This window comes from Pan paniscus, chromosome 3, assembly GCF_029289425.2.
Source record: "Pan paniscus chromosome 3, NHGRI_mPanPan1-v2.0_pri, whole genome shotgun sequence".
In the NCBI taxonomy this organism is placed as follows: Eukaryota; Metazoa; Chordata; class Mammalia; order Primates; family Hominidae; genus Pan; species Pan paniscus.
The window spans coordinates 173,555,605-173,576,927 of NC_073252.2; the positions used below are offsets into that span (position 1 = coordinate 173,555,605).

The 21,323-nt window shown below is 35.0% G+C and overlaps 1 protein-coding gene and 1 long non-coding RNA gene across 7 annotated transcripts in view; one reads left to right on the forward strand and one right to left on the reverse strand.

The window, feature by feature from the left end:
- The window catches only part of LOC129397648 (uncharacterized), a 35,024-nt gene extending 29,092 nt beyond the window's left edge, over positions 1-5,932 (forward strand). The window contains exons 2-4 of the long non-coding RNA XR_008625273.2: positions 3,176-3,499; positions 5,240-5,276; positions 5,412-5,932. This is a non-coding gene — a long non-coding RNA (uncharacterized LOC129397648). The remainder of the gene's footprint in view (positions 1-3,175; positions 3,500-5,239; positions 5,277-5,411) is intronic.
- The window catches only part of GPM6A (glycoprotein M6A), a 368,138-nt gene that overhangs the window by 195,752 nt on the left and 151,063 nt on the right, over positions 1-21,323 (reverse strand). The gene's annotated exons all lie outside the window — the stretch shown is intronic.

The following is a 21,323-nucleotide window of genomic DNA, read 5'->3' on the forward strand; positions in this document are numbered from 1 at the left end:
CACTTCAATAACCTTATTTCAGAAAAACTACCAAAATAAGTCATTTATGTAATATATATATATATATACATATAAAACATATATATTACATATATGTATATATATTACATATATATGTATATATAGGAAATATATAAGATATATATATAGATATATATATCTGACTCATTTTTCTTGGAGAATCTGGGAAGTTACTATAAAACTAAATGGAGGACATGACATTTTGTGACCATAAAACTAAATGCAGGTTACTAGAAAACCTAATGCAAAATCTGCCACAAATAGTTTTATGTAATACATATTAATCTCAGATTTGGATACTATAAGATCAACTTCTTATAATTGCTGTAATCTGGGCAAAAGAGGTCAAACTAAGCCCAGTGTCTAGGCATAGTAGTTGGCTCTGCATGAAGTGGACATCCATCCTCTGAGTTTAATAGATCCACTGCCACTGATTTGAGGCAGGGAACAGAGGACCAGAGAAAGGAGAGAAAGAGAATGAGACAGAAGGGAGGAAAATGCACATGAATATGGAGAGGTGGGGGCATGGGAATCAACAAAGATCTATCGTTGGGTGGTGATGTTTGAGCTGGTCATGTGAGTTTGGGGCCCATGAGCTAGCAGTGATGAAAATCACTTCGTTTTTTATTTTTATTGAGCATCATTCAGTGAGGTTGTGTTAAATGCCACAGTCTGATTGCATTAAACTTGGGCACGTTTGCTACATCACATTTTTTAGACACATAAATGCACGAATGATATTCACAGCTTTATATAATTATGTAGGCCAAAGTGTATATAAAATAATGATGATGTAATAATAGCTAATGCTTATATAAGCCATTTTTATGCACCGGACACTGCTCTTCACACATATATCATCCCATTTAATCTTCACCATACCTCTATTAGGTGGTCACTAATATTACGCCCATTGTTTTCATATAAAAACTAAGGCATAAAGGATTTAAGTGATTTTACCAAGATCATATCACTCATAAGTGGCAATAAATGGCAGAGTTGAGATTCAAAGCAAGTAGGTTTCTTCAGCGTCCATATCTTTCATCCATTTTGAATAAAGAGTGTATAAATAAAATAGAAGTTTCTTACTATATATGTCATGTATGCATGCCGCCATTCTGTACTTACTGATTTCACTCAATGTGTTTGTTCAGGTTCATTGGTAGAATCTCCATTATTTCTGTTCTTTTTCATATTGATTTGTTCGTTTATATATCCTGACTCACTTTTGCCTGTATCTCCATATATACCCCTATACTAACTGGGTTGGGGGAAAAAAAAGTAAGTGGAACAACTTTGATTTAATTGGACAATTTTTATTTATCTCCTAAACTGGAAAAGAAATCTAAATTGCTGAGTTTATTTGACTCCTTTATCTCATTTATTTGTCTATTTTTAAAAAATACAATTCCTTTTCATTGGGAGTAATATCTATTATTAGCATCTATTTCTACTTGTCTTTTATTGTCAACTAGAAATTAAAGCCAGAGTTTTATCAAAACACATGGAGTGGTAGAAATGCCCTTTATTTAATTACTGCAAATCCCTGCAGAGCTACACTCTGGATAAATTAAACTCACTGGATAAAAAAAAAAGAATTTGAATCTAATAGATTACATACTTTAGCCTGAAGACACCAAGAAAGGGCAAGGTAGAATTATTAGTCAAAATTGAGAGTACCTTTGAATGGCTGTGCTCTGCTTATTGTAACATTGACTTCTTCGGTACATTTTCTTAAATAAAAGCTCAAAACACTAAGCTTACATTTTCGAAGTCTAAATTACTTTATGCCTGACTATAGACAGTAATTTATTTTGAACAGACCAATCTCCCAATGCTTTAAACACAAATTTCCTAGCATGAAATTTAAAATACTCCATTGATGGGCCCCATGTCAAGAAAGTAACATCTTTTTCTGTTTTGCAAAACAAATCCGTGCTTAATTAGATTCATTGACAGGCTACTCCCACCCTTCTCCACCTCCTAGGAAGTCCCCTGCAATTTGATTTCCCTTCAGTTCATTTCCCCAATATTGTTTTCTCAAAGGTCACAAATAGAACTTTTTAAGGCCCATTTAGCCATCTTTTTTTTTTTTTTTTTTTTTTTGTTTTTTTTTTTTTTTTGACGGAGTTTCACTCTTGTCGCCCAGGCTGGAGTGCGCTATCTGAGCTCTTGGCTCTGCAAGCTCCTCCTCCTGGGTTCAAGTGATTCTCCTGCCTCAGCCTCCCGAGTAGCTGGGACTGCAGACATGTGCCACCACACCCGGCTAATTTTTGTATTTTTAGTAGAGACGGGATTTCACCATGTTGACCAGGTTGGTCTTGAACTCCTGACCTCAGGTGATCCACCCTCCTCGGCTTGCCAAAGTGCTGGGCTGACAGGCGTGAGCCACCATGCCTGGCCTAACCATCTTAATTCTACTTGACTTCTTAATGCTGGAAGTACCTTCCCTGATACTCCCTTATCTAGATCAGAGCCCCCTTGATCTTTCCTCGGATTGCCAACTCCCTGGCTCTTTGTTTGATTCTTAAAATTCTGGCTCTCTAACTTTCCTATTTCCTTTCTCAAAGAATTCAGGAACTCATTTAGTAACAAACAAACAAACAAATAACAAACTATTATTCTTCAGCCAGGTGACTCCAAAATTATTTTCTAATCTTGATTTTTCAAAAGTGTTTGAGATTTAAACCTCAACCTCAACTAAACAAGAAAGTAGTATTTTTTTCTTTATAAAGACAAGGAGGATAAAGCAAAATAATGTAGAATATAATGTTATGTGAAATACTTGCTATTTTAAGGATTTTTCTTTTAAGACAATATGTTATATTTATTTATATTCAAAGTTCCTGATATAGTTTTTATTATGCATCATAAATTGTGGTAGGTACTAAAATCATAGAAATGAAGTAAACGTATCTACCCACAGGAGCTTAAAGTCTGTTTAGAATCTGGCAGAAGGAATTAGTGATAGCTGGACCAACAGGAAGGAAGCATTAACTTGGGTATTATTTTATTGTCCTAGAAAATTTTCACATACTTGACAAATAGTAGAATGTTTTATGTCTTGATCTCTATTTTCTAATTCCCCCAAACCATGCAAGATTTCTATTCTATTCACATACAAGTATTATATTGATCTGTTATATTATTGAAGGCTCTTTTAATGCAAGAGAAAGAAAACCAGCTACAACCAGCTAAAATCAAATGGGGAGTTTCATGGTGCACATCCACAAAGTGGACATGTCAGGACAGGGGAACATCTGGATCACAAGAATGCCGGTTCCCAAAGACAATAAGGATGGTTTCCAGCCTCTACTATTTCTGCACTGTGAAGCCATCATCTCCATTTCAGACTTTCCCACTAAGCAGGAAATACAATTGCCAACAGCAGCTAGCTTCATACCTCAAAGCAACACCAGAAAGAAGAAGCATTTCCATCGAGGGAAGGATTGATTGTAAGGAGTATTTCCCCCAAAAGGTAAGATTGCTTTCTCAGAATATGGGAGGAGCTGAGTAGGGCATGATAAATGTCTTCTCTGGAGAGGCTCTTAACAAAAAGCAAAAATATCATCAGTAAGAAATTCTGGTGAAAATTATTAGTATGGATAAAGACTCCTGGGGGTGGGTGGGCTAAAGAAAGAAGACAGAATGATGAAAAACAGAAATCAGTGACAAAGGCAGATTTCCATAGCAAAAATTATAGAACGTGAAACAAGGTGGACCCTTTCTCCCAGCTCCTCCTCCTTACCACCTGTAGGACTCTGTAGAAGCATGCAGAGACGCAGCTGAATGCTAGTCCGTTTGTTTTGTTATGTTTTGTTTTTAAATCCCTTTACCACATCCGTAATCCAGTTCATAGAGCAATCTTCAATCCTTCATGCTTTTATATCTTCCTAGATAACAGGTAACTTTTTTGGAATAAGGCAAGGTATAAACATGAAAACAAATAAATATTTTTGGTGAAGTCTAATTCAGCTTCGTGTTGTTCCCAGTAGAGTCATTAAGATATATTATTTTCCTATTTAACTAATATGGAAATTAAAGGACAAAATGTTTAAACAGTATGCCCTGACAGTAGATGAGTCATAGCAGAAACTGTGATTCCTTGCAGTCATCTGAACTTTTCTGCCTAACCACCAGTCACAAATTATTTTGGGTCCCTGGTGGGAACCTCAAATCAGCTATACCCAGGGCATCAAACCAAGCAGCAGTTACTAGGTCTGAGAGAGAAGAGAGCAGAGAGAAAATCAGTCTGATAAGCCCTTACATGAGTCAGTAAGATTGAGACCACGATTTCTTGAATTGTAAGTGAAGAAACTGGGCTAAAAAATTCCCAAGTCCTTCCAGAGAAGTGCTGTAACGCCGTCTCTGAGCTAGTGCGTTTCAGAAAAAGTTGGTCCTATTAGGTTTTGTGTAGCTACCCTACTAGATATCAGAGAGACTGACACCTGCAGTGACTTCAGAGGAAAGGAGAGGCAGCACTGCCAAAGAGGCCGTGACTACCCAACCGAGAGAGATGTGTTACGATTTACTCAACTGTTTATTTGCCAGGCCTTTAATCTGAAAATGATGGCCTGGCTTTCATAAAACCATGCAAAAATCTGCTATAGAATGTCCCTACGCCTCAATTCTGGCTTCGAGCCTGGCAGTGGGGGAGGGCAAGTATATGCTTCCACAAAAGGACAAAAGACTCCACCATCCCTTAGAATTGTTCGGCTGCTTTTTTTAGTTTGTTTTATTCTTGGCTTGCTTGTTTGCATGGGTGGTTACAAAATCTTTAAAAAGTGAAAAAGAGTGCAGAATTTTCAGTACCCTGACTCAAGGATGCAGTCCACTAGCCTACTCACAGTTTGCATCTCTGACCTTCACAGACTGATTTTCTCTTCTTTACTCCTTTTGTATTGAATGTGTGCTGTAAACTCACATTGCTTGAGTATGTACACAATGTCTCCACTATATTTCTAATCCTGCATGGAACGGATTAAACTATCAGCATTCTCTCACCTGTGCACTTTTCCCTTACCAAGAATTTAAAAAAAAAAAACTGTTTATAAGTTTAGACTAACAAGAGCTGAGAGAGCCTGAGTCATAAAAATGATAATTATAACCAATCTTCCAAGTATTATTACCATCACTACTATTAGAAAACAAAAATACATCTCTTCTTAATTTTATTAAAGCTTTCCTTAATCTTTTGCATCTGATATCTCTCCCAAAGGAAGAGAAGAACAAAGAAGCATAAAGATTGATTACTGGTAAGTGTATTTCTTTTCATCCCTGGTATTTACATTGAGTCAAGAGCTCCCTTACCAGCCACATGGCACCTACTCTTTCTGTCCTAGAACTAACTACGCTGCCTTTATTCTTCCCTTTCTTTATCTTTTCTCCAGCTTCTCCTGCTGAGCTCACCATGAGATCTCATTGTGCATTCATGCCTTGAGAAGACAGTGCTGCCGCACTTTACCAGATTATCTTGGGCGCTTGTTAAAAATTGCCAATTATTGGGAGTTCAGAAATCCCCAATAAGACAGCATAGCCCAGGTCTTTTTACTATACCATGTTTCTCCTTTGGACCCTATCGATATATAAACAGCACATGAGAATATCATACACTAAGACTAATCTAAATGATTAGGAAACATACATTTTATCTCATAGTGGAAATTGACTTGCTTACTTTTGTTAACTTTAGTATACCATCTTTCTCAAAAAGCTTACCTCTTCAAGAATATGGCTGTCTTGGGGAACCAGACAGAGATCATCTTCTAAACCTGACTGTATATTTTGATCATCTGAGAAGATTTTAAGAAAACATAGATCCCAAAACTTACTCTATATCTAGTGAACCAGAAAATCTGGAGGATGAAATACAAAAATATATTTAAAATTAAAAACCTTCTCTGTCCTTCTCCATTTCTAACCACCACTATACTGCCAAGAGGCGCCAATATTGACTCCTGGTGTGTGTACTTCAACCCCTTTTAGCATACCCAAGTATATGTGTGTGTGAGTGTGTGTGTGTGTGTATATATATATATATATATATATATGCTTGTATATTTGTGTACAATATATAATATATACTTTATAAATATATAATATATACTTTACAGTACATATTAACTATATATAATATATACTTTACAGTACATATTAACTATATATATTATTTTTTCAAATAATTATATTTACTAACATTATATAATAAAGCATATATAATATATACTTTATAAACCTGTTATATATATTATAATACATAATTTATATATTATAAATATTTTTATATGCATGTGCTTGAAAAATAGGGGCTTGCAGAACATTTACCCAAAAGCCAGAAAGAGAAGAGCATAAAGGTGTAGAACGTGGAAAGTTTTTTGTAGGTCTGGCCTGGAAGAGATGCCCATGGTTCCACTGACATTCCATTGGCTAGATCTCCATCATGTGACTATGTCTAATTATAGGGGGCTGAGAAATGTGGTCCTCAGCCTGGCAGCCACTTCCCAGGAACAGCTCCACATTATAAAGACAGAGTAGGAATCTTTGGCGAATATCTGGCTTTCTCTACCTCTCTACCCAATTATGCTCTGTTACTGATATTCCCTGAACACTTGATTCCCTCTGTGTTTCTAATCACCATCCTCTCTCAACCTGGAGTGCACTTCTATACATACAGCAAGCCTAATTTTTCTTCTGTCTCGGTTCCATTTTCTTCTGCTCCTCAGATCCTATTCCTTTCGTAGATTCTTTCACTCAACTAATGTCTTTTGAGGTGTACCACATGTCAGAAATTTTTTTTAGGTGATGGAGAGCAAAGAGTAAACTAAAGGGACAAAATATCTGCCCTCTTGGAGATTACATTCTTGGACAAATAAACAAAATGTTTAATAAGTAAACCACATTGTATGATACATAGTGGTATGTTCTGAAGAGATAAATAAAAAACCACAGAGGAAAAGTATAAAATTTCCAGAAGTAGGGTAAAGGTTTTAGACAGGTTGGTCAAGGAAGACAACAATGAGAACATGAATTTAAGTAAAAACTTTGAAAAAGTGCAGAATAAAAAGAACCAATGCAAATTTCCTAAGGCAGGAATATGTTAGAAAATGCCCCCCAAACAGCATGAACATCAGCACAGCTTGAGCAAAAAAAAAAAAAAATAGAAGGGAAAGTAGAATATGATGTTACAATGACAATGGGGTATATTATGTCCAGCTTTGTAGATCACAGAATTTTGGCTTTTATGGAACATGAGATTAGAACTATTAGATGACTTGACACCAAGGAGTGACATGATGTTATCTGTTTTAAAATGGCTTCACCAGGCATAGCAGGGAGAATAACAACTCCCCCAGGATGTCCATGTTCTAATCCTCAGAACATGTAAATATATTACTTCACATAGCAAGAGGGATTTTGTAGATGTGATTAAGTTGAGGATCCTGATATGGGAGGATTATCTTGGGTTATCTACATGAACCCAATGTAATCATAAAGGACATCAAAAGAGAGAGGTGGATCAGAGTCAGAGAAGAACCATGTGACAAACAGAGTAAGAACAAGAGCAAGAGAGAGAGAGAGAGAGAGTGAAAGATGCTATGCTTCTGGCTTTGAAGATGAAGGAAAGGGCCAGGAGCCAAGGAATACAGGGAACCTCTAGAAAGTGGAGAAGGCAAGAGAACAGATTCTCTCCTAGAGCCTCCAGAAAGAACCAACCTGCCTACACCCTAATTTTAGCCCAGCGAGACTCCTTTCAGACCTCTGACCACTGGAACTGTAAGGCAATGCATGTGATGTTTTAAGCTAAATTGATGGTAATTTGTTACAGCAGCAATAGGAAACTAATACAGCAGGCTGCGCTGTTGAGAATAGCCGGGAGCAAGAACGGAAGCAGGGAGACCTGCTAGAGAGCTACTACAGTAACCCAGAAGGGAGAGAATGATGGATCCAACCAAAAGAGGGGCTGTGGGGTTATGAGAAATGGACAAATTTTGGCAATATTTTGAAGACCATACTGATAGAATTTCCTAAAAGCCCGCCTGTGAGGTAGGTGAGAAAGAGTTAAGGCTGGCACCAGGGTTCTAAGCCTGAGCACTGACAGAGAGTTGCTATCAGATGGGACAGGGACAACGGCAAGAGGACCTCATTTATGGAAAAAGAACCAATGATCCCTCTTCTCTGTGACATTTATAGGATTTGATTATTTTATTTGACATTTATTAGATAGTCATCCATGTCCTCATCTGCCTTTGTGGCTAGATTATAAGTTTGGAGATCTCTATTTTTTTCTGTGTTTTTCTACATTTTTAGCTTAAGAACTTTGTTAAGTACAAAATTATGCAAGAATAAAAGGGTGGCTATCCAACCTATGACCAAAACACAATAATGGTACAACTTTTGAATAAAATCTGCTTTTAACAAAAGGAATATCTGCAGTCAGAGAAAACACCAAATTTCTATGTTCTTTAGTTCTCCAAAGCACCTACCACAGCTCCTAATAAAGAATAGCCGTTCAGTAGGCCTTGGTTAAAACACACACACACACACACACACACACACACACACACACACACACACGCACCCCTGTAATAATGACTTACATCATCAGTTCTGCTTGAGTTTTCCAAGAAAAGGGATTGAGAGAAAGAAAGTAAAGCACTTCTTGATCTATTCATGAGAATTTTACCATTTAATTTGAGATTTTCTCTTACCCTCATGGAAAAATAGAAATAAACATCACCCTATCATCCAAGTGTCAGACAGTAAAACTGTTTGAACTTGAAACTCATGATGCATTTCAAGTTCAAACAGTTTTACTGTCTGAAGCTTGGATGATAGGGTGATGTATATATCTATTTCTACCCTAAATAAGGAAAGCTGCAACTTTTTTTCTGTCTACTGCACTAAATGCTAGTTCCCTGCAACAAAGTCAGTAGTCTACTCCAATAAAGCAGTACTGAATATAAACAAATATAAGTGTTGTTACTACATCCCCATTCACATTTAATCTGTTACCCCTTCCTGGCCATTAGGAAAACTTTATGTGAACAAAGGATATGGTGGTTTCTAGCAGTGAATTTTTTTTTTTTTTTTTTTTTTTTTGAGACAGGGTCTTGTTCTATCACCCAGGCTAGAGTGCTGTGGTGCAATTTCGGCTCACCAGAACCTTTACCTCCTGATTCAGGCGATTCTCGTGCCTCAGCCTCCCGAGTACCTGGGACTGCAGGCCCACAACACCACACCCGGCTAATTTTTTATATTTTCAGTAAAGATGGGGTTTCACCATGCTGGCCAGGCTGGTTTCGAATTCCTGACCTCAGGTGATCCTGACCTCAGGCCCACCTCAGCCTCCCAAAGTGCTGGGATTACTGGTGTGAGCCACCGTGCCCAACTGAAAATTTTAATCTATATATGATAATGGATCTGACTTCAGGAATAATCAAAATAAACACCTATTTGAGGAGATATTCTCTGCTATTACTTTGGTCTTAATATTGCTAGTGTCTTTTCATTTAAGATTATCCAATATAAAGTAAGCATTAATAGCCTATTTAAAAAGCCAGACTTAAATAAATGGTATTGGTTCAAGACAGCCATTTTGAAAAAGAAGAATTTGACTCAACACTTCAAATTATACACTAGAATAAACTCCTGATGAACCAGAAGAAAACAAATAAATAGAATCAAACAAGTGCTAAAGAAAACATGAACGAATTCCTTTGTCAACTGGATAAAGGGAAAAACATTTCTAACTAAGACTAACATTCCACAGGCAATAACGAAGAGGATTAAAATATTCTACTACATTAAAATTTTTAAAAACCCTTTGCATAAAAATTAAGCAAAACGAAATACAAATGGAAACCTGGAAGAAATAGTTTGGACTTCACCAAAAGTAAAATATTCTCTTTTTGAAAGAAATAGTTTGGACTTCACCAAAAGTAAAACATTCTCTTTTTGAAAGACACTTCAAGAAAATCTAAAGTCAAGCCATGACAGACTGAGAGCAGTACTTATATTATTTGATAATGAACTTGCATGTTGAATATATAATAAACCCAATTCAAAAATAAAAAACACTTTTTTTTTAAAATGAGAAAATATAATTTGAACAGAAACAGACATTTTACCAACGTAGTAGGTACCACCTAAACATTTTCACTGTGGGAATAGACTAGTCTTGAACACTAGATTTCAAGAAAAATACTTTATAATTGAAGTTATTAATCATTGTTAATTCCCATTTAGCTTGTTCATATATTATAATTCCAAAGAGTTTCTTGATGTCTTTATTGCCATCAAAAGATACACAAACTTATCAAAAGAATTTATAGGAGATCCTAGCTAATAATATTACTCTACCATGACATCTTTAGAGATTAATGTATAATTAAAATTAGGAATTTAAAATTGAAAATTATAATTCCTGAAGTGAGAGAGACCAATGTAACTTACGTCTAAAGTAGAGCCATCCCAATTAAATTCTTCAGTAATGAGATTGTTAAAACCAATTAATCAAGAACAAACAGCTATTTCCAATATGACTGGGAGAAAAATAATTTCGTTAGTTTTATTGATAGACATTAGAAGACAGCTATGGCTACAACTGACCATAGAATAGAAAAGAGTTTCTCATAATTAGTGTAAAACCTAACCCATCATAATTTTTTCAGGACATAGGAAAGTGCCTCATTTGAAAATCTGGGGGTGATTTCAATCTTTAAAGTATTTACTTAGTGAGTTAGAAAAAAGGGGAAATGTCTATGCCAATTTAAAGAAATTTTCTCCATTATTCATTACATTAATAAGTGCATATTGAATCTCTTTGCATGTGGAAGAATAGAGAGTAAACGAGTAATAAAATCAATGCAGTCCGGGTGCGGTGGCTCACGCCTGTAATCCCAGCACTTTGGGAGACCGAGGCGGACGGATCACCTGAGGTCAGGAGTTTGAGACCAGCCTGGCTAACATGGCGAAACATCTTTTCTACTAAAAATACAAAAAAGTAGCCTTGTGGCGCACGCCTGTAATCCCAGCTACTCGGGAGGCTGAGGCAGGAGAATCGCTTGAACCCAGGAGGCGGAGGTTTCAGTGAGCCAAGATCGTGCCATTGCACTCCAGCTGGAGGCAACAAGAGCGAAACTCCATCTCAAAAATAAATAAATAAATACAGAATTTCCAAGTGTTATAGAGGCAAGGAAGTGAAGAATCCAGCATGAAAGAGCAAAATGTTAATGATAATTCAATGATATATCCAAAGGGCTAAGTCATAAGGCAGCAAAAGTTTTAATGCACTTGAAGAATGAACAGGAGAACGGTAGAAAATAGTGAAAGACAATAATAGCAAAACATTGGCAAATATAACATTAATTGAGTTCCCGTTGGGCTCAAATTACTTTTTTAAGTCCTTAACATATAGTAACACATGTAATTGTCACAATAACTCTGCTTATTACTTACTTATTATCCCCATTTTACAGAGAAGGATATTGAAAAAGATATAGTTGAACTAATTTGTCAAAGTCACACAACTAATTAGTAGCAAACAGATCCTAACCTAATCTGTCTCTCTATAAAAATGAATTCTAAAGATAAGTGGCTGCTAAATTATGAAGGAATATGTAGGCCAAGGTTGCATTTAGATAAGCAACATGAGTAAGTTACATGATTCTGTTCATGTTACAAAATATTTGCATATATAAATTGTATTTATATAATTAACAGTAATTTGAGAGTAACATACATTTTATAAGCTTAAAATTGGAAATGGATTCTGGAATTCTTTGTCATCATAACAATTTTTTTTTAAATCTTTGTTTTTAGAACCAGGAGCTGAACATTCATATTTAATGTACGCGCCTGGAAATTCGAACGTCCCCCACCCTCCAGGATCTTGAGAAATCCTACTGGGAAAAATATTAAGAAATATGGTAAAATAAAGATTAGTGTTTTTATTTGAAGGATAAGGATGCTTGTCTAAAACCAACTTAAAATGATAGGAAGTCTATAAAAAGCAAAGCCCAGCAGATAAACCTACTTGAAAATCTTATTTCCATGACAACAGAAACAGAGCATTAAAGGGCCAGCACACTTCTGCAATGTGTTGTTGTTGAAACATTCAGTCAAATAAAACATTTTCAATAAAAGGAATAACCTTTCATATCCATGCTAAATTATAACTACATATTAACATAGGAAAAAATGTTAGCCTGTTATATAACATAACATTTTTATAAATGGAGGGATTATAAGGCTGATTTTTAAAATTATCATGAAGAGATTTAACATCTTTTCTACTGATTCTGAAAAATGGAGAAGTAAAATATAAGATATGATCTGTCATTGCTTACAGAAAATGAGTTTTCTAGTTTCCATAGCTGTCATTCCATTTATTGTTTTAGAAACATCCAGTTCATCATATTATTTTAAGATAATATAGGGTGCTCCTTCATGAATATACATGTAGCCAAAATAATTTTTTCATTTAAAAGAATCACTATTATTTAATGATGTGAGATAGATTTACATTCATAATTCTGGGTATTAAAATTTAGTTCTTTTTGGTGTTGCATAGATAAAACATTTAAAAATATTTTGAAAAAGATAGCTTTTTTAATTTCCCTATGGTAACAGCAATTTTTTTGTACAGAATTCCTTCTTCCTATTATGTTTTTAAGGCTTCCTAAATTTAAATGATTCTCCAAAAGCAAATTTAGCATTAACGTATGTAAAATAATTTTGACTCTGCTATTTTAAACAATATATATATTACAGATTTTAAAGGTGTTACTATGTAAATGACTTTGGCCCTCATAACAATCCTGTGTAGTGAGGAAAGGGCAGATACTGTTATCAGTTTTTTTTAACAAGTGAGGTATTTGATGCTCACACACATTACATGGTAAGTGGCCATAGGAAAAATAAACAGGCTGGCCATGTTGGTTCACACTTGTGATCCCAACACTGAGGCGGGAGACCTGCTTGAGTCCAGGAGTTTGAGACCAGCCTGGGCAACATAGGGATATCTTGTCTCTACAAAAAATAAAAATCAGCTGAACATGGTGACACACACCTCCAGCCACCCTGAAGGCTGAGCCTAGGAGTTCAATGCTTCAGTGAGCCTTGACCTTCATGCTACTGTGCTCCAGCGTGAGTGATTGAGTGAGATCCTGTGTCTAAAAAAATTTTAAAAACAGAGAGAATAAACATAGTTCTTTACATTTCCATGGCCATCTTTTTTCTGCTCTATGATGCTATATACCACAGTTAATTTAGAAGATTAAATATTGACCTTATAGGTCAATTTAGTTATACTTTAATATGAATTGGATTAATGGCTCTATGGAGAAAAGAAAAAAGAAAGCATTATTAATCCCAATCCTTGCTTACCTAATTACAAAAATGATAATTCCTTATTAATAATTGATGCACAATTTTTCTTTAATTTTATATATGTAAAATATATAAATTACATATATATTTTCTGTATAAACACATTACATATTTTATATGTATATATATGTATGTAGGTAGTTAGGTAGATATATCAAACTTCAAGCAGGAAATCTTTCAGGGATATACCCAATCTCTGAATTTCTAAACTAAAGAGGTCTATTGATCTATACCCATGAGCACAAGGAAAATATTTGCTTGCCAAAAAGAAGAAGCAGGATTTCCTAGATGAAGAGCATGTAAGAAAATACAGAATATAAAGACTAATTTCACCTAAAATAGGGAGGAATTTACAAACAATATCATTAACTTTGGTTTCTCCAATATAAATGTCTTTCCTTTTACATTCATTTTTTTCTTGACAGGAACATGCTTAAGCTAAATGTAAATCTACTGAACAGAGGCCCCTGCCTTCAGAGCACAAAACAATGAGGAGACAAGTTCACTGCCTCTGACCATCTCATTTGTAATCCTAGTTCCATGACTGAAATGCCGAGTGACCCTCACGAAGTTATTTAAACCTACTGGGTTTCTGTTTCAACACATTTATTCAGGTCTTTGGCAGATATGTGAGCCATAAATCCTACTCTGAAGGAGTTTGGGACCCAGGCCAGCTTCATAGTCAGGCAACTTGTGGAGCTGAACTAGGTGCTATGCTTGGAAGAAACCACCACTTGATTTGATGTTCTGCTGTCCTCGTCTTGAAAATCTTAATTTTTGTACAAGGGTTCCACATTTTCATTTTATACTGAGGCCAAAATTATGTAGCCACTTCTTGAGATAATCGCTTAGAAGCAATTTCCCTTGTAAAATAAGGTGACTGGATACAGTCATGACTAATGACGACTCCCTTCTTGATAAAAATTTAGACAGGCTTCTCTGGGCCCTCCTTTTGAGGATGCCTCATCCTTGTGCTCCGTTCTCAATCTGGTTAGCCTAGTTTTAGCAGGCATCTTGATAAATCAGTCCGGAGAGAATCCACCCCACCTTTGCTATCTGCAAGTTCCTCATCCCCCACCTTTGATACATAAGTCCTTAGCTACAATTAGCAGCTACCCTTAATGTCTCTTCTTGGTAATTTCTCATCCACTGACCACATCACTCTGCTCCTTGGCTGTAAATCCCAAGTTCTCTTTGTTGTATCCAGAGTTGAGCCTAATCTCTCTTCACTATGGCAATAGTCTTGATCCTCATTGCAAAAGCTTTTAATAAAACCTTCAATGCCATTTTAACAAATGTCAAAATAATTTGTCTTTAACATGAGAAATATAAAATTGTGAGTTTATGTTCTTTTTTCTGAACAAAACCCTCACCTCAAACACAGATGTCATGAGATCTCCAATGTTAGTTGAGAAGACAAGGCAGTCTTTCCAATTCCTTCTGCCACAAGACTGAATTATCTCAAACCTGCTTTACTCTCTGTCAACAATACATTTATTCCAACGGTGACATGGTTCCTTGTCACTGTATGAAACCAAGGATATGAAATATCCTCCTAGGTCTTCTTTTGATATTGGTTTTCTGTTGATTTGTTCATTTTGGGTTTCAATAATAGAACAGTGTTGTTCTCTCTATGCAGATTATAGATGCCTATTCTCACACATAAAACTATTGCATGTTTGCTTTTCTTTCATTCTTTAAAATCCAATATTATTAGAGCTCAGGAAGACCTTAGTGATCACTGTCCAACTTTCTGACTCTACAAATGATGAAAAGAAGGTTAAAGAAGTCTTGTAGCTCAAACAAAAACCAAGTTTTCTAAAATTAATTAAGAATTCCTCCAGTGCCTCTTAGCTTTCTTTTAAATAATTATGTCAGATTTCCTTATCACTGTCAAGATTTTATAAGTATCTCTTGGGTTCCAGGTATTGAATTTATTTTCTTTAAAACTCTGTTTAGACAATTGCTACTTCCTAAGGAGAGGGATGAAGAGGGGCGTAGGTGATAAATATGTTAAGCACTTTTTTCAGCTATAATGGCTAGAGAAAGGAGCTGTATTATATTTTGCATAATATTTGCATTTGTTTTTGATCTATACCAGCTTAATTCAGCCCTCTTCTTTTTCTAAAGTCAGCTAACACCTTTAATAATTCCATTGTCTTGACTTACTGCTTTAAAATTGACTACAAAAAAAAGAGAAACATATTTTTATTTTGTGACAGTAGTCAATTAAAAATATTTTATTAGTTAATTACAAAAACTGTGTGATTTCCTAAAATTTTCTTTCCTAGTGGTGGATCTATGTAAATGAGATATAGGATTTTGTTTCCAACAGCTTCTCAGCATAGAGTTTATAATTACGATAAATACACACAAGTTGCCATAGTAGACAATGGTGTGACCCACGTTATTAACTTGGAATGTAAATTTTTTACTTACAGGGATAACATGAGGTTCCTAGCATTGATTTCGACGTTTCCCTAACAGACATGGAACCCACCATTATATTATTTCACATTCTTGAGTAAAGGATACGTTGGATTAGTAACTTCTCATTCTTCCTAAATGTTCACCTAACAATGTAGGCATCTATGCATATATAGAGTTACCATTGTGCTTATGAGCTCATTTATTCCCTTAGTGAGTATAACTACATTTAAATCTTCTTGAAACAAGGAACAGAACTAAATATGCAGGTTCCAGTTCAGATTTATCTTTCCCCTTTCCTCATCAAGAAAATTTCTCATCTTGAAATTTCTGCAATAATTTGTATCTTTCTATTTTCACAATTTCTACTTTTAGTAATCCTTATCTGGATCATTACAATCAGATACCAATTAATTTTGATAATTCAAGAGCTCTCCTTTTTAGTATTGTCAAGACAATCACCATAAGCAGGTATTTTTTAATCACGTTGTTCCCATGCTAAAAAACGTTGACTGTCTCTCCATTATTTGAATGATAGAATATATGAATCTGCCTCCAAGCTGCCTTCAAATGTAAGTTGTACTACACCTTTTGTCATACTTAAAAGTAGATTAAAAAATGCTGTCCCCAAAGTACTGACCATGTGTTTTCACTCACTGCCATTTCCTCTATTTCACTTTTCCAAATATTAGTCACCCTCAAGTTCATAACACCCTCCACCCCTATAAGAATTGTTCTTTTCAAGCCCTAATGTGTCATAACATCGTGTCTCTACTCTCAATTTTGCCCTTAGTTCATTATTCCAGTTTGCCTTATATTGAAAACAAGAGAAAGAAACTATTATTTCAATAATGCTCATTTTTTGTACATATAGGCTTATTTGATAATCTGATAAAAGCTTTACACCTTCTATTCTATCACCCGACAAATGAATATTTGAAAACTTACCAAATTTTGTACACGTTTTTGCTGTTTTATGAGGCTCAACATGAAATCCTATTTTAAGATCCTAAAACTTCAGTTTATAAACCTCTTGAATATTGAAAAGAAACTTCAAATATTGATTCTTCCCTGAAGAAGTTTATAGAGAGAAGTCCCCAGAGTCACTGGCTCATTTATCTTTGTAGCCCCAGGCCAATATTCCCTTTGCCCAGGTTGTAAAGCCTTTAACGTGAGAGGCACTCTGGATTAATTAGATACCAAGTGAGTGATTATAATTTCACTTTCAAAAGAATATTATATGGTGCAAATTTGGTTACATCTGTATAACTTTTAATATGTGGAAAAATATGATTTTTTCTTAGCAATTAAAGAAATGTCTATACCGAAGAATAAGGTCTCCTACGCTATTTCACTGATTCTGCCAATTTTCATAAACGTGCAAAAGCTCTTATAATAGGATTTTACTCCAAATATCAAGAAATTGAGATATAGAATGTAGCAATTATATTAAGTACTTTAATAAAAATATACAGATCTTGTTCCTGCTTATTCAATCTTCGTTAACTGTGAGATGTGTATCTCAATGTGACTTAGTCAGAATGAAATAATGAAGATGAGCTGTTTAATGCATTTGTCTTACATGGCCTCATTTTGAGGTCAAAAACAAATAAGAATTTTAGAATATTTTTGTTGTCAACATGTGCTGTATAAGTAAGAGCCAAGAATCAATGAATCTCCCTTTTTAGCTCAAACAATACTAAAACATATAGAAAAAGAAGTAATGCAGAAAGTTACCAAGCCAAAAAAGTAACTCAGGCTAGAAGTAGAAAGCAGTTTGGTGTAATAAAGGAAAACATAGAATATGCCATTCAACACATCTTTGAAACTACCCACTGGATGGTCCTCCTTTCTTTCAGTCTAGAAACAAAGTTTCTACTTGTTCACATGCCCATTGAAGCAAATTCCTTTCCTTAAGATGCTCAGAGTACAGTAATTTCACTTATATGCATTATTGCTTTCTGCTCTTTCTGTGACCCAGGGTCAACCGCAGTCCAAAAATATTAAATGGAAAATTCCAGAAACACACAATTCATAAGTTTTAAATCGTGCTGTGTTCTGAGTAGTGTAATGAAATCTTGCACCTTCTTATTCCATTCTGCCTAGGACGTGCCTCCCCCTTTGATCAGCCTCTCCATGCTGTGGATGCTACCCACCACTCAGTCACTTAGTAGCCTTCCTGGTTATCAGATCTATTGTCACAGTATCAGTGCTTGTGTTCAAGTCACCCTTATTTTACTTAATAATGGCCCAAAGCACAATAGTAGTGATGCTGGCAATTTGGATATGCCAAAGAGAAGCCATAAAATACTTCCTTTAAGTGAAAAGATGGAAGTTCTTTATTTAATTTAAAAAAGACAAAAATTATAGTTGAGGTTAAGATCTATGATAAGGAGACATCTTCTATCCATGAAATTGTGAAGAAGGAAAAAAAAATTTATGCTAGTTTTGCTTATCTCACTTCAAACTGCAAAAGTTACAGCTGTAGCACGTGATAAATGCTTTAAGATGTAAAAGCCATTAAATTTGTGGATGGAAGATGTGAACAGAAACGTGCTCTGATCAACGTCAACCAGGTATGGCACTATCATCCACTGGAGGGTCTTGGAATGTATCCCCACGAATCAGGGGGAACTGCTATAGTTTCCTAACAAAGGACAATGTTCTGCAAAAGATATCAAATTCTTTAATTCTCTCCCAAGTTCATATCTTCATTTCTCTTTGCCTACCCTTAGCCCCTAGCTCTTTTCCATTGTTAATTGGCAAAAAGCTCAGAGTTCCCTTTCTTGACTAGTTGTCAAAACACCAAGGCTATAATCTAGTGACTCTCCGCATTCTAGCGCTCAAGCTTTTTTCTTGAACATTTGCAATAATGTATAATTTTAAATGACAGCATATTTTGTAGCTGTCTTGTCTTCCTAGTTTTGAGAATAGCAGCCCCTAATGAAAAGCCTTTTCCAACATAACTATCTTTCCATTTACCTCTGAAAGTCAATGAAATAAAACTATTTCATTCCTTCTGGGACTCATCAGATGACAGAGTTCTTAAATGGGAGGCCCTAGAGTTTCCTTTTTATTTTATACCTACATTTGAAAAATATCCAACTGTCTTACAGTGTTTAAAATCAATACATTACCGAAAATTCTGGAGGTAAAGAGCCAAACTTAGTTGTAATAGATGCCTTTAGTAATTTACCTGAAAACAGATTATAATTTAGAGACTAGAGTTACACATAATGAAGATCAAATTCTGGCTTTACCTTGCACTAACTGGTAATTTTGGAAAATTATAATTCCATTTTGGTTTCAATCCTGTACACGTAAAATGAGAATATTAACAATTTGCCTACAACCGAGCAATGATGTTCTGAAATTTCAAGAGATAATGTATACATCATTCTTGACACGTTTTTAGTACACAATAATAAATACTGTTATTTTTAACTAACAAACATAAATGTCTAATAAATACTATTATTGATGCCATAAAGCAAATGAGCTATTACAATTTTGGAATTTTTAAAAATCTCTGTGTGCAAATAAAAGGAAGAGTAAGAAAACAGATATATACAATTTAGATTCATATGAGGAAAAGTGATAAATTTTAATTTTAGATTTTGTTGTTGACTGATTCTTTAACAAGGAAATGGTATTGAACTGCCTGAAATTTCATTGCTTGATATTTATTTCTGCATGTGAAATGTATTAATTTCAAAATATGTAATTCATTTTATAAATTTGTATAGATTTAAGAGTGTAAAAATGTTTCTTATCCAGACATATAAGGTATGTTTCCTCTCCAAAGGTAAGTACAGTACTAATTAATCTGGTAGAGAAGTGTAATAAAGACATTGTACCAAATATTCAATTATTCAATATCCATGTACTTCCCAATTCTCCCAGCCCCCTTTTAGTTGGATGGGGCCTTGTGACTAATTCTGGCCAATGGATTAACAACAGAGTACATGTGTGTCACTTCTAAGCAAAAGCCTGGATGATAGATATGAGAACGTGGATGCTCATCTACCTTTGGCAAATGCAGTATCGTAGAGGTTTAGCCAACGTAGCCAACGTAGAGGTTGACCCAGTGCCTTGAATAGCAATGGAGGGCAGAGTTCATTTGATGATCCACACTGGACATGTAGCACCACCAAAAATAATCCATGGACATGTTAAGTCACAAAGATATGGGAGTTAATTTGTTACTGCAGCATAATCTAGACTGCCCAGATTAACATGGAAACGGTTTCATTGACAAAAAGATGAAAAGAGTTGTACTATACTAATAATCATTTCTTTATAATTGCCTTTATTTTTAATATTTGCCAATCTTATAACTTTTATTTGATAAATATATATTGGAACTTATTGTGTTGAAGCACTTTCCTCCCCAAAGTAAGTCATTGTCTGATATGAAAGAGAAGACAGAAATATTTATAGTAAAACATAGAGTGTTAAATTAATTCTGAGGAAAGGAATATTGGTCCTACTAGATTTCTGGGAAGAGATATTATCTCATTTGAGTCTGGAAGAATTGGATGTATTAGACATGTGAGGATGAGCAAGACATGGTAATGAAATAATGGGGAGTATTCTGGGAGAGAGACTAGCATGAGCAAAATCATAAATAGAGAATAGTGACTTGTTGAGTATGGACGGAGTAAAGGCTGTAACTAAACAACACAGAGTTGACATCCACCCTCATGTGCTTCTATAAAAAATAAGAGTACCTTCAAGAAAGTTATTAAAGGAAAGATCTGAAGAGACATGGAAGCTTTACTCAGCACGAAAGAAGACAACCTTCTTTCATTCTTTCCAAATTCCTTAGAGATATCAGGAGAAAAACATGATTCTAAACTCTACTTTAGAACCCTAAGCTATAAAGAGAGGGAACAGAGACATGCCTATTAGAAGTTTATTACAATCACCACCATGGGATTTAATAAGAAAAGAAATTAGTGTGACAAGGGAGTAACAATGGAAATGCAAGACAGAGGAAAAAATGGAACATTTTGTGAGTGCAGACACAAGAAGTTTAGGAAAACAAAATCGTGGATGTGAGGGCAACGGGAAGAGAGGAGATAGAAACCAGGATGATTAAAGGATGACGTTAGGAAAAACAAAAATAAGACCACAAACAGGGGTGGGGTGAGGCAATTTGATTTTGGACTTGTTGGCTTTGACATACTGATACACCATGTGGGAAGAAGATAAAAGTAGGTTTGGAATTCAGGAAACAGTCTGGGTGACACATGCCTGACAGCAAAAATAGTCTGAACTATTTCACCATAAATAATCTCAGGTGGAATTTTCTTAGACCCCAATACCTGTTTATCTGATGCATTGCAAGAAATATATATATTTGTAAAATAAATAAGTATGTAAATATATATGAAACATATATGTAGGAAGGGCACCTACAGAATGGGGATATTCATTTTACATATATATTGCATATATAAAATTGTATGTATTTACATTTTTCA